At 39.8% G+C, this 12878-nt stretch overlaps 1 protein-coding gene across 5 annotated transcripts in view; it reads right to left on the bottom strand.

The window, feature by feature from the left end:
* Nucleotides 1-12878, bottom strand: part of LOC105466952 (potassium channel tetramerization domain containing 16) — a 312786-nt gene that overhangs the window by 271430 nt on the left and 28478 nt on the right. For 2 of the 5 annotated variants that reach the window (XM_011716160.3, XM_011716158.3), the window contains exon 1: nucleotides 249-1190. The exons of the other annotated variants lie outside the window; for them this stretch is intronic. The gene's annotated coding sequence lies outside the window, so the exon portion shown is untranslated. Of the gene's footprint in view, nucleotides 1-248; nucleotides 1191-12878 lie in introns of those variants that run through there. 5 annotated transcript variants of the gene reach the window in all.

The following is a 12878-nucleotide window of genomic DNA, read 5'->3' on the forward strand; positions in this document are numbered from 1 at the left end:
GAGGGAGAGAGAGATTATTTTACATAAGCAGCTCTGGAACTACTGATCTCAGTCATTCTTCAATTAAATCATGCTTCTCTCATGCGATTTTGTGTCTACATGTTTATCTATAAGCCTCTGTCTCCAGCAATTAGTATGAAAAACAATTTTACTTGTAAGTCTACCTTAAAAAGAAACATGCAATTTTCAACTTCTAAATGGGGTTTTCTTTCAGCTGGACAGGAAAAGCAATAAGTCTTAGAGCTTACCTTAGTGAGTGCTGGAGACCCAGTTCTTGTGAAAAAAAAATAATAATAACCATTTGTAAAGCAATCAGAATCCACAGCCAAACTGAGTCTGGATCTTGTCAAATCCCAAACAGGTAAACGACCGAGGTATCAATGAAAAGTGCCAGAGAGGTGTGCTCTTGGAAAATAACTATTATATGTATGTATTTATATAAATGCCTATTTGTGTTTATGTAAGTATGTAGGTACATATGTATTCACTCCGTATCTTAAGTTAAAACAAGTCACAAAAAAGTTAAACCGTGATGAGAGGAGGTTGGGTTGAAGAAGTAAAGCAGAGAAAATATTCAACCAAAGCTTCCCCGTGGGGGGGAAAAATGGAAAAAGAAATCTTTGGAAAGGATCCTTAGAAGAGAGTTGCAAGAGGTACCAGGACTTAGAAGCTTTTCAGAAAGCCCAGAAGCAGAAAGATGGAGAGACGTGCCCTGCTGGGGTCCCAGGTAGCCACCCCACCTGCCGGCAAGGGCAAACGGACTCCCATGTTCCCAGCCAGGTGGGAGCCGGTGGGAGCCAGAGGCCAACGCAGCGCAGAGATGCCGGCGGGGGGCCCGGGGCTCCGGCTTCTCTGGTGGCGGAGCTGGGTGGTTCCACAGTTCCCAGTGCAGTTCGGATGCTGTTGTTTCAGCAGTGCAGGCAAGAAACCATCCAGGGAAATGACTATTACATCATCTTAAAGGAATATGGCTTAGAGGAAGCGGCGGCAGCTCCGAGTCACGTCCTCCTCCGTGACAGGTTGCCAGGACTGCATGGGGACGCCGCGCTCCAGCGGTGGGCACGCGATTGCCGGGCGCGCGGGGCTTGGGGCGGAGACGCAGTGCTGCGCAGCCACTTCCCTCCCTGTCCTGTCCTGGAGTCTGGAGTTTCCAAGGGCCTTTTCATTCTTTCTTGTTTTCACCTCCACCACCATCACCATCCCACAGCAAATCCCCGCCCCCCACCCAAGAGGTAAGTTGTGAGATAAACACAAGTGACTTTTTATTTGAAAAATCTACAAATCTTCCCCCCTCCCCCTTATCCCCTTCCCGCTCACGGAATTCCTGCTGAAGGGCAAATTTCTCTCTAAAGCTTGCTTTAAAACACAGACACGCACACCAAATGACCCCAATGTTCAAACTACAAAGTGGGTTTTATTTAATCCTTTGATTTAAACCATATACACTCAAATTCTCTCTTTTTTCTTTTCTGTTTCGTCTGCCTGCCACCACAACCCCTAGCAAATAAATAAATATTAATATATACGTAGATGGGTAGATAAATAAACACTCTCTGAAATTAATGATGCTCTTTCGAAATGAAGACATGAAACACTGGCACCCACAGAAAGCCCACAGTTTGCATCCATCCATAAGTCATTATCTTAGCTTACCTGTAAGAAATTGATACCTGCAACCTTTTTCTGGGGTTGTTTCCTTACTGAGCATCTCTTTGGATGCGCCCCCAGCCCCCTCCCAAGTCATCCCAAGAGGACTCTGGTGGAAGGCACTCCTGCTAAAAGACATTTTACTCCTGTTCCAGAGGGCTCCCTTAAGTGCATCATTAGAGTTTCAGGAAGGCATTTCCAGGGCAACCTAATCCACTAACAAAGTGCTTCCAGTTGAGCCTGCCAGTCAATAATGGCCCAGCCAACAGCTTACAGTAAGTCTGCCATTTCCCCTTTAAAACACCAGTGTCTTAGGGCTCACATCCCTCATAAGAATATAGTGCTTGGTAATGAATAATATATGTGAGGCACACGCCATCCCAAACAATTGCTATTTTTAAAAAGTGAAAACCAAAAATGGAGCTGAACTTAGGAATTATACACATTTTATGAGAAACGTGCTTATTGGCTACTCTTGCCCAAAAAATTAGCTTGAAGATACACCCAACAGTAGGATAAATTAGTTTCTACTTTAACAATCTTTTCTGTCAATAAGCATTGGGTTACTGAACATATTCAGAGCATTAGCCAACATTCCTACATCTGATTATATTTGACTTCATTTCTTTAACTAATGCATTAACCTGTTCTGGCCTCAATCATTAGGATTTTAATGCTGGACCAATCAAGAAGATGTTTGTTATGTGATGCACTTATATCGCCATCTAGTGCCCTAAGCTATCAGTGCAGCTCTGTATCTGGCAACAGGGCCAAAACATTTAGATTTTCTTTTATTTTTAAGTTTTTATAGTGATCTAAGTTTCCTTGGCATGCACTGCTCACCATGACAAGAAAATAAATATTTCATTGACATCAGGTCAAAGACAAAATGTATCTGAATTCAGACCTATTAAGTACTGGTTTTGGTTGTAGTTAAAGTAAGCAAATGTTTTGTTTTCTTTTATTTCTAAGAGAGTAGGCCAGAACGTCATGACAATAGCCTTGGAGCTCAGGTATTAAAACATTGCAGGGGCAGTATGGAAGTAGGTGGAGAAACAGAGTAAGAAAATTCATAATCTTTTAGAGCTAAAAAGGACGTGAGGAATGAAAAATTAACTATCTCATCTTAGAGATGCAGAACTGAGGAACAGAGAGGGTGAGCACTGCCTCAGGGTCACACAGCGCCAGAGTAGCAGGATGGGCTTTAGACCACTGACTCTTTAGGATAACCCGTGTCCTCGTTTTAACCTTACATGTTCCTGAACAGGAATAGAGAGGCGGCAAATTTAAGAAACAAGATTTTTTTGGAAACAACAAATTTCAAGACACTTTCTTGAAATTTGAAACAACAAATTTCAAGATTACTAAACATGCTTTTTTAAAGCATGGCAATAATTAATATTAATTTAAATTGCAAGGTTAAAAGATTTTATAGGCCGGGCGCGGTGGCTCAAGCCTGTAATCCCAGCACTTTGGGAGGTCGAGACGGGCGGATCACGAGGTCGGGAGATCGAGACCATCCTGGTTAACACGGTGAAACCCCGTCTCTACTAAAAAATACAAAAAACTAGCCGGGCGAGGTGGCGGGCGCCTGTAGTCCCAGCTACTCGGGAGGCTGAGGCAGGAGAATGGCGTAAACCCGGGAGGCGGAGCTTGCAGTGAGCTGAGATCCAGCCACTGCACTCCAGCCTGGGTGACAGAGCGAGACTCCGTCTCAAAAAAAAAAAAAAAAAAAAAAAAAAAAAAGATTTTATAATATAAAAGAAGAATATTCTGAATTTTTAAAATGAGGAGTTCTGTTCATTGGTCTGGGTTTAATAGGTTAGATTACTTTTGAGACAAGTAGGTTCATACCCTTTTTTGGAAAATGGACTGCCTAGAGCATCTAATAAAACCTAGAAAGTGAACCTATGAGCATAAAAGATTGCATTCACTGTCAAGGCAGACCCTCTCAGGAAAGGCTGAGTAAAAAGAGGAACCAGTGAGGGGCGGGGGTGGGGGGGGCATGTAGTTGATGATTCACATAAGCAGAATTCCTCAAATTTTGACTATGAAACTTCTTTTTGAAGTTAGATTACACATACATTCACAGAGACACATGCTGAGAATTGAAAAATGGAAAACATTCACCAGACCACTTTAATCTTGCAACCCATGATTTGATCATACCACCTGAAACATTTTAAATTGGTATTTTTCATAAACACTGTAAATATCTTGTTTTGCACAATTACATTGCATCATATTTTTATACTGTTATGTGCTAAAAGAGTTTATTATAGTAAGCAGTTAAAAATAAACACTAGCTTTGCTAACTCTATTTGGGCATATCTACTCTTTAATCTAAATGGAACCTCAGAAAAGCAAGATGGTCTAGGCCTCCCTTACCTTCTGAGAGATCAGGGGTTTGGTTCAAGACTGACCTGAAGCCCATTCATGTTGGGGTTCATAGACCTCAGGTTAACATCCCCAGATCTGTACTCCTTCTTCCTTCTTTAGTCTCAGGGATGAAAACGAATGAGAGGTGAGATTAAAAAGATAAAAGATTTGAAGGAAATAAAGCAATACACCACACAAAGAGATTTAAATAGTGCTAGAGTAAGCGAGTGTGTCTCAGGGAAGTTGTCGGTAAGCCCGGCTGTTCGGTGCCTTAACAAGAGGCAAGAAGCCAAGTCTAGGCTGTGAGTGTATTCCTAGCCTTCGTGTCAGCAAATAACACCGCTAGTGTTATTATTCTCTCCTGGCAGCTCTCCACTGAAACACTGTGGGATGGCACTCCCGGACTGAAGGCTGAACAGCATACGGCAACAGATTTCTCTCAGAGGAAGAGCAAGGAAGAATGTTCCATCCTATTCTTTGTAATATTCAAGCATATAGCAAATCAAGACGTATGTTAGGTAAATTGTGAAACTGATAAAATATGTTTTCGCCTCTGTTTCCTACTTTCACATACACAGCTAAATATTGAAGGGTATATTCTCAAAAGGACTATTTTAATTTTGAAATAATGTGATCACTCTCTACATTCTCACCCCTAACACATCCTTAAGTTTTCCCTGCCCTCAAGCAGATAGCTTTCATGCTGACAGCCTTCACTATTAGGGAGGAAACAGATCTCGTACACTTACTTATGCTAAGATGCTGCACACTCATGGTGTTATGTGCTCCCAAGGACTCCTGCATTATCACCATTATCTTAATAGCTGCTGTTTATGGAGGGCTGACCATCAAGTCCTCACCACAGTCAGTCGTTACTCCTCTTCCAGCTCTGCCTGGCTGGCCTTGTGACTTTGAACAGGAGACTCACGTCTCTGAGCCAGGGTATGGTGGCAATAAGAAGACCTGCCTCCCAGGTGTGTTGCATGGACTAAATATGAAGATGCACGTAAGCTCTCTGGCACATTCCATGGCTTTCAGCAAGTGCTTAATAAATGTCGTTAGCGTTCATGCTAGTGGTTTAAAATATCTGTATTCATTGTTGTTAAACTCCAATTGAGGCATAAAGAAATTACAAAAGATGCCCAAACATAGAAATTGAGTTCTACATCCAAAATCGTTACTGTTTCCAGTATGAAAATTCAGGTTAAGACCATTGCTTGTTATAAATGTATTTATTATTCATGGGGGAATTTCAGGATTTGGTTGGGGAGATGGGGTGGCAGAGTGGGGAACTGAAAATAATCGGGATCCCAGTGATTAAAAATGAAAATGCCACTATCTTTTGCCAGACAAGATTATTTCCCTGGTACCCTTTCATTTATACTACATGGATTTATTAAGTGCCTATGTTGTGTCCAGCACAGTGCTAGGTAGTTGAGATGCAAAGCCAAATTTGATATAATATCTGACTCAAACACTCACATGCAACTGCACACACAAACTCAAAATCCTACCAATGGGGGAAAAAAATTAAAGTTACATTGCCTGGGTATGGTAGCTCGCACCTGTAATTCCAGCGCTTTGGGAGGATGATGTGGGAAGACTGTTTAAGGCCAAGAGTTTGAGACCAGGCTGGGCAACAGCAAATCCCTGTCTCTACAAAAATAAATTAATAAATAGAAAAATTAGCCTGGTATGGTGGTGCATTCCTGTAGTCCCAGCTACTTGGGAGGCTGAGGTGGGAGGATAGCTTGAGTCTCAAGTTCAAGGGTGCAATGAGCTATGATGGTGCCTCTGCACACCAGCCTGGGCAACAGAGTGAGACTCTACCTCAAAAAGAAAACAAAGTTATAGATTCTTGGGCACTGCCTTTTATTTTCAGAAATATCCCTAGTGCTATATTTGGCCTTTGGTGTTACATAGTTCACACATGATTTTGACAAACCATTTAACCTCAGATGGCCTCTGCTTCCATATCTATAAAATGGAACTGTTTCCCCTTAAAGAGATATCATGACCAACGATAAAATAAAGATAAAATGCAGCTATCAAAACTTCAGACATTCTAGGAAGTAATTTGCTATGTAAAAAACAGATGAAGAAGGCAGCAAGCAGCCATCTTTCTTGTTAACGTAAAGCCTTACAAGAAAGAATTTGGATTAGACTTGTATAATCTAAAAGTTGGGAGTGGAGATCCTTCGAGGTCATCCACTGCAGCCTCAGATTCAGATAAAAGCTTCATAGCAGATGTTCAGCCAAGTCATTTCTCTCACAGTTTCTCCCTGAAAATACTCCTGATTTCCACTGTCATAAAATACAAATGAAAGCAAAAGCTGTCTTTATCACCATCGTGCCTCTGAACAGGAGTCTACAGGACAAAGTTCTTCTAAGTGAACTATAATTTTGAGATTTGATCTTTAAAAAAATTTATGCTACCTGAAAACAAAAGTACTGCTCTTCAGGCATAAAGGCAACATTATTGACTAGATTCACAGGGTCTAAAGTTTTTGCAGTGTGCATGTATGTGAGTGTGTATGGAAGTATACATTTCTGTAGTAGGTACAGATGTGAAGTCACATTTTAAATTTGTCTTTGAAACGAGGAAGCACTTTGGGAGGCAGAAGTGGGGGGATCATGAGGTCAGGAGATCCAGACCATTCTGGCCAACGTGGTGAAACCCTGTTTCTACTTAAATACAAAAAATTAGTCAGGTGTCATGGTACGCACTTGTAGTCCCAGCTACAGGAGGCTAAGGCAGGGGAATCACTTGAACCCAGGAGGCAGAGATTGCAATGAGCGGAGATCATGCCACTGCACTCCAGCCTGGTGACAAAGCAAGACTCCATCTCAAAAAAAAAAAAAAAAAAAAAAAAAAACAGGAAGCTATTCTGGAAAAAATGGTCAAAGTCAGGAGTGTACAATTTGGCCATGAAGTCAAGTAAAGCCAACTCCCACATACGTGTTTTAAAACTGTAATCTCATCAGCATGAAGCCTAACCAACAGAAATATACTTATTTCTGAAAATGAGTTGGCAAATGAAAAACATAGCTACACAATTAGCTGCACAATTCTCAAACAATTGGTTTTACTAAATACACATGCACTATTTTACGAATAGCCCTAAAAACAAGAGGCCTACCTTGCTTGCCTCCCCTGAAATCCTTCCCCTACAGCGTGTTGATCCATGTCCTGTTACTATCTGTATGATGTGTGTTAGCTACATTGTATTACACATGTTGGTGGAGTCCTCATTATGTCTGCTCTATTTGCTATGTAATATATCTCTCGGTAAACGAGTAGTGTAAGTTGCAAGCCAATAATTATCAACCTTTTATCTCCATCTTTCCAAAGGCATCTTTGTTGTCTTTCCATAATATGCAACGATACAAATGGAATGAAATCAGAATCCACTTAGGTATTAGGTTCAAAAATATTTATTTTTTAAAAAATCTTCCAGAATTTGCAATAATAAATATATCAATTGTCTTTAGAGTGCATTTTAATTTTTTCTAAATAGTTTTATATATGTATAAATGGAATTTGTGGAATCCCCTGAAGCAACTTAAGGAAATAAGAGTTTTAAAATCCTGGTTGTAAAGAAAAGGAACAGGTTTTAGAATCAGGCAGAACAGAGTTTGAAAGAGGTACCTACCAGCTATATAAACATGAGCAAACACTTTACTCTCTTATGCTGTTGATGTGACCAATCCCTTTTCTGAAAGCCTGGCTCTCCCTTGTAGGAGAGGAATAGGAGAAAGGAAAGTGATACTAGGAACTTTAAGCATATTTGCCCTTGGAGACTGATAATTAGTTCATTTAAAAACAGGACTTCTGACTTGGAAAGAATCTACACCTTTCAAAGGATGATGAACAGAAGAAAGTGAATGAACAGGCTGGCTCATTCAAAAGAGATCACATCATCTTACAGTGATTCAGCACAGTCACTTTGGTATAGCGATTGTTTGTAGAAGGCGTTTTTCACAAATAAATCCAAACATGTCATACTCTTAGGCTGAAATGAATCTTACCAGTGGCATCTGCAGATGGGGAACAGCAGGAAGAAAGAAGGGCAAACACTAAATAACAAATGGAAAGATTTAGCTCAAGGAGCAAAATTGAATTGTTTTATTAGAGGACTTGAGGACTCAAAGCTGAGAATTGAAGATATGCTCTGAATACCACTTTCTTCCCTTCCCTTTTGAATTATTTGCAAGAAATCCATGGGGCAGGGGTCATTTTTCATTCTTGGTACCCTCAAGCACAAGGTCTGGCATCTGAGAGATGCTCAATTAACGTTTGTTTAATTTAATTGCGGAACCAAGGGCGATATCCTCAGAATGGCCCAGTGAAACAATTAAAAAGCTGATCAGGTCACATCAGGTGGAGTTGTTGGTTAGGAATATAAGGTAGTTGATTCCAGTTTATTTCTCAAACATGGAGTTCTACATGCTAGCAAGGATCTTTCCATTTGGTCGGGTCTCAGAGAAATAAGCTGACTGCAAAAACCACCATCTCTTAACCCACTACTACAAAGAGGTCATTCATGTCTTCGATGTGGGGTCAAATTGGAATGGAAAAAAGAAAAACCATTAAAAGAAACACTACTGAAAGAGTAAGAGATCAGAATTTTCGGTTTCAAAATTTCACTGACACCAGTTTCTTAAAAGATTCATGTCTACGCCTGTTGCCAAACAAATTAATAAAATTAACTGACCCAATTGCCAGGCAATTCTACATGCATTTTTTAGGTTAATTCCTAAAACAATTCTGAAATGCTAGCATTGTGGGGAAAATAAAAGAGCCTCCAAGAGGTTGAGTAACCAGCAGCGGATCACACCAAACTTGTCTGATTCCGAGGTCCTTTTTAACTACACCCAACTTATTTGGGCATATAGTTTATTTTATTAAATATCCTCACTGTGTATCCAATATATTTTGGTTTGGCATCACACAGAACAACAACACAATCCAGCATAGATCACCACTATATCCCCAATCGCAGTTCAGTGCCAGGCTCGGAGTAAGCACTCTGTACATATTTGTTAAGGGGTTGTGAGAATGAACAACCAAAGGAATAAATGACAGAATAGACCACCAATTAGGGCAGTGGTATCCAGAAGTTTCAGCTGGATACAACAAGCATGTGATCTAAGACTGTAGCATATCTAATTTTCTTTACTGAAATGTTGGTTCCAAATGTGAAAAACGAAATGTTTATGAATAGAGCATCAGAGAACTGACTCTTCATGAATCCAAAAGGATAAGTAATACATATGTTTATATTCCAGAATTTAAAAGCTTATAGAAATAAGACATTGCTTTTAGGATAAGAATTTACATCAGATCAATAAAATTCTAGTTTTTATTTTTTTAAGTGCTTATATGCTTGAAAAATATGATTTACTGAAAAAGTATTTTGGCAAGGTACCAGACAATTCTAATCCAACTATTTTATGCATCAGTTACTCTGCATTCTTCCCAAACATGTGTGTAGGGTGGGTTATGGAGTTAGAATGCCTGATAATGATTGACCTACATAGACACACATACTGGGCACAAGATTTAAGGGGCCAAAGCACATAATTCAAATACAAGGTAGGAAACATCACCTTTTTTGCTGTACAATGCAGATTTGCACAGCTTCTGCCAAGGAAATTGCATGTTACCTTTACAGACAATGATCTGAGCCTCAAGCACATGTCACAATTACCCTAGGGGTCTCTCAAAATGACAGGCTGGTACCATTGCAATGTGCAGTTCCAATGGCTGCCAGAGGACATCGGACAATTGTTTGAAATGGAGCCAGTGTTGTATATCTTCCTGATAAATCTGGTTGACATTCATCAGGAAAAAGAATGCCTATGAACAAATGGAGTGACACAAAAAAAGATTTATGTATCAGATAGAAACTGGATTCAACCTGGTGTCCCTTGAACAATCTCTTGAATTTTTCATATCTTTAAATGGGGTCTTGAGAGTAGTTACACACATTCGTGTTGTTGATGTGCAGGACATAGAAGCTACAATTACTCCTGGAGAGGACATATAAAACAATTATAAATTCAGATTAAAAATTAGATGAAAGGGCTAGGGATGGAGAAATAATAAATGCTTTATTTGCACCAAAGACAGTAATAAAATCCCTTCCTTTTATTGCCATTTGGTCCAAGGTCATTTATACCTATAAGGCTAAAGAAAGAAAAAGTAACTGCCCAATGGAAGTGACAGATGGAGTTTTATTATTGTGAGGCACTGACAATAATAAAAGGGCTTCACAACAGTAAAAAGTCACTTCCCTTCAAGAAAAAACAAGATCACCTGCAGAGCCACTGGCCAATCAGAGTCAACATAGAGTCCTTCCCTAGAGCCCCACATAGTAATGACAGCTAAGATTGCTGAAGTCCAACAAAATACATTTTGAGCTCCTTTAAAATGTTTTGTCCATGTCTCTTATTACTATTCATTTACTCAAATATGTATGTATCTATTTGTACAAGGAACTATGTTAAGCTTTATAAAGGATGTAATAGTGAATCAAACATGAGTGTTACTTTCACTAAGTTTATAATAGGGAAAACACTCTGTGTCTGACTTGGAGACAACTCGCACACAGGAGAAAGTGATGACTGCTGCTAAGAGAACTAGAAAAAGTTCTGTGAGAGAAACAGAGCAACCAAAGACAAAGTCATTTTTTGAAACTCTAAGAAACATCATGCCTAGAACAAAGTGCCCATTAATAAATTATTGATGAACTAAAGAAAGTGCCACTTTGCATTACTATACATTTACTGGTATGAAGTCAGAGAGGCACTCATTTAGAATTCATTTAGAGCTGTTCCAGACAGGGCTGATTCATTAGAGTGCTGATGATCTCAGAAATATTTTATATGTGTATATAAATGTAAGTCCGTTGCAGCACTCTACTGTACAGCTAATTCGTATTTGGTTCTCAGCCAGTGGAGACTTAAGAGCCATTTGAGTGGCCCCTCCCTCTCCATTTGTTGACTCCACCAGCTCCCTCTTTCTCTGGTTCCTAGTGTGCCAGTGAACGCAGAAGCTCAAGATGGCTGACAAAAGGTGACCAAGCAACAGTGCTGGAGATTCTGCAAAAATCATGAAAGGTGCTGGAAGGTAGCAAGCAGGTTGCACTGCAACAGCCTCAGATGTCCCTAAGGAGGTGGTCTAAGAAACCCAGATCAGCAGACATTTGTTGCCTGGTAGAAATCCTTTGAGATTTTGAAGGGCAACATAAGCCTTGCAGCAACCCAGAAAGATATGAAAGGTAAATAGAAGAAATCTTTAGCCAAAGGCACATATAGCATCAATTTAGTTAATGTGATAATTTCCAGGAAGAGGTTCCCTCATGCTAACAGGGTATGACTATAGTTTAACATTGGGGGATGGTGGTAAAGGAGGATTCCAAGCACTGTTTCTATTTCAGATACACAGGGAGTCCTGTAATTAAGGATATCCTAAGGGTCTGGGGAAGCTGACGGTGTAAGCAACAATTCTTTTAGGCAATTTGTGACACAAAGGAGATCTAATAAAATCTTGAAAAAATAACAAGTTACTTTTGATCAGCACAAAATGACAACTTTGAAGGATCTGTGGTCACCTTTAATTACTGCAAATAAAATTTTCCTTAAGTTAATCTAATAGTCACAAATTCATAGCATTCACAAAAAATATCAAAACACAATTTAAGTACTAAAAATGATTATTTCTCACACGGAGAAGCAATGAAGCATCACGGCTAAAAGGGTGGGCTTTGGGATCAGAGAGTCCTGGGGTCAAATCCCACCTCCATTATTTACCAGCTTGGAAAGTTACATACATCTGAGCCTCAGTTTTCTCATCTGCACAGCAGGAGTAATAATTGTACTTCCTATACAGAGTTTTGTGAGAACTAAATAAACAATGCATGTTGAGTGCTTAGTTCACTAACTGGCCCATAGTAAATGCTCAACAAATGTAGCATTTGCTATTACAAACACATTGCTTCGTGTCTTTTTAAAAATGAATTCTCCCCTTCCCCAGACTGTTCTAGATTATTAGCTCCACAAGAGCTCAGGGTAGAGTCACATCACTAACATTGGCCAATTCTTACTCTGGACCCCTTACAGATGTGAAGGGAAGGAAACAGAGCAGTCACATAAATCTCCCTTGTGGATGCAGTGCCTCCTACTGAGAGGTGGTTTGGATAAGTCAAAGAGCATTATACAGCAGTGTTGTAATGTTTCTTGTATGGATAACACATTTTCTACTTGACAAGTTATCAGTGTCACCATCTCTGGCCCCATAAGCTCCAGAGCTTGCTCCTCATTTGTTAGATGTCACTTGTCCCAGCATGGTGCTTTATATACAAGGATATCTGAGCAAAAGTCTGCACATTTTTAATGTTCTCTTCTTTCTTTGCAAATATTCCCCTTGTTGACCTAATTTAGTCTCAGTGAACCATCATCACTGTGTGCAAATGACTGCAACATCTAAATGCTTGGCCTTGCTTTCTTCCCAACTTCCATACACCTGCTGGGCATTTTTACAGGGATCTACCAGCACCTTACACTGGAGTCCAAAGCTAAATATCTGTTTTCCACTCTCATCTTTTTCATTTCCAAGTTCTCCTTCTGTGTTAAGAGCATGACAGGTTTCTCAGTCCAAGTGAAAATCCATCATCTGACCCCTCCCTTTCCATTGGCACCCAACACTCAATAATTAAATCTACCCACTTTCTCTACTATACTTCTTTCAGATATCTCTTCTCTTCACTTCCATTTGTCATACCTTTGTGCTTTGCCTTTTACTCAAATTTGACTAGGAAATAATTACGGAACACTTACCATGAGCCAGG

Source organism: Macaca nemestrina, chromosome 6 (genome assembly GCF_043159975.1).
Source record: "Macaca nemestrina isolate mMacNem1 chromosome 6, mMacNem.hap1, whole genome shotgun sequence".
Taxonomy (NCBI): domain Eukaryota; kingdom Metazoa; phylum Chordata; class Mammalia; order Primates; family Cercopithecidae; genus Macaca; species Macaca nemestrina.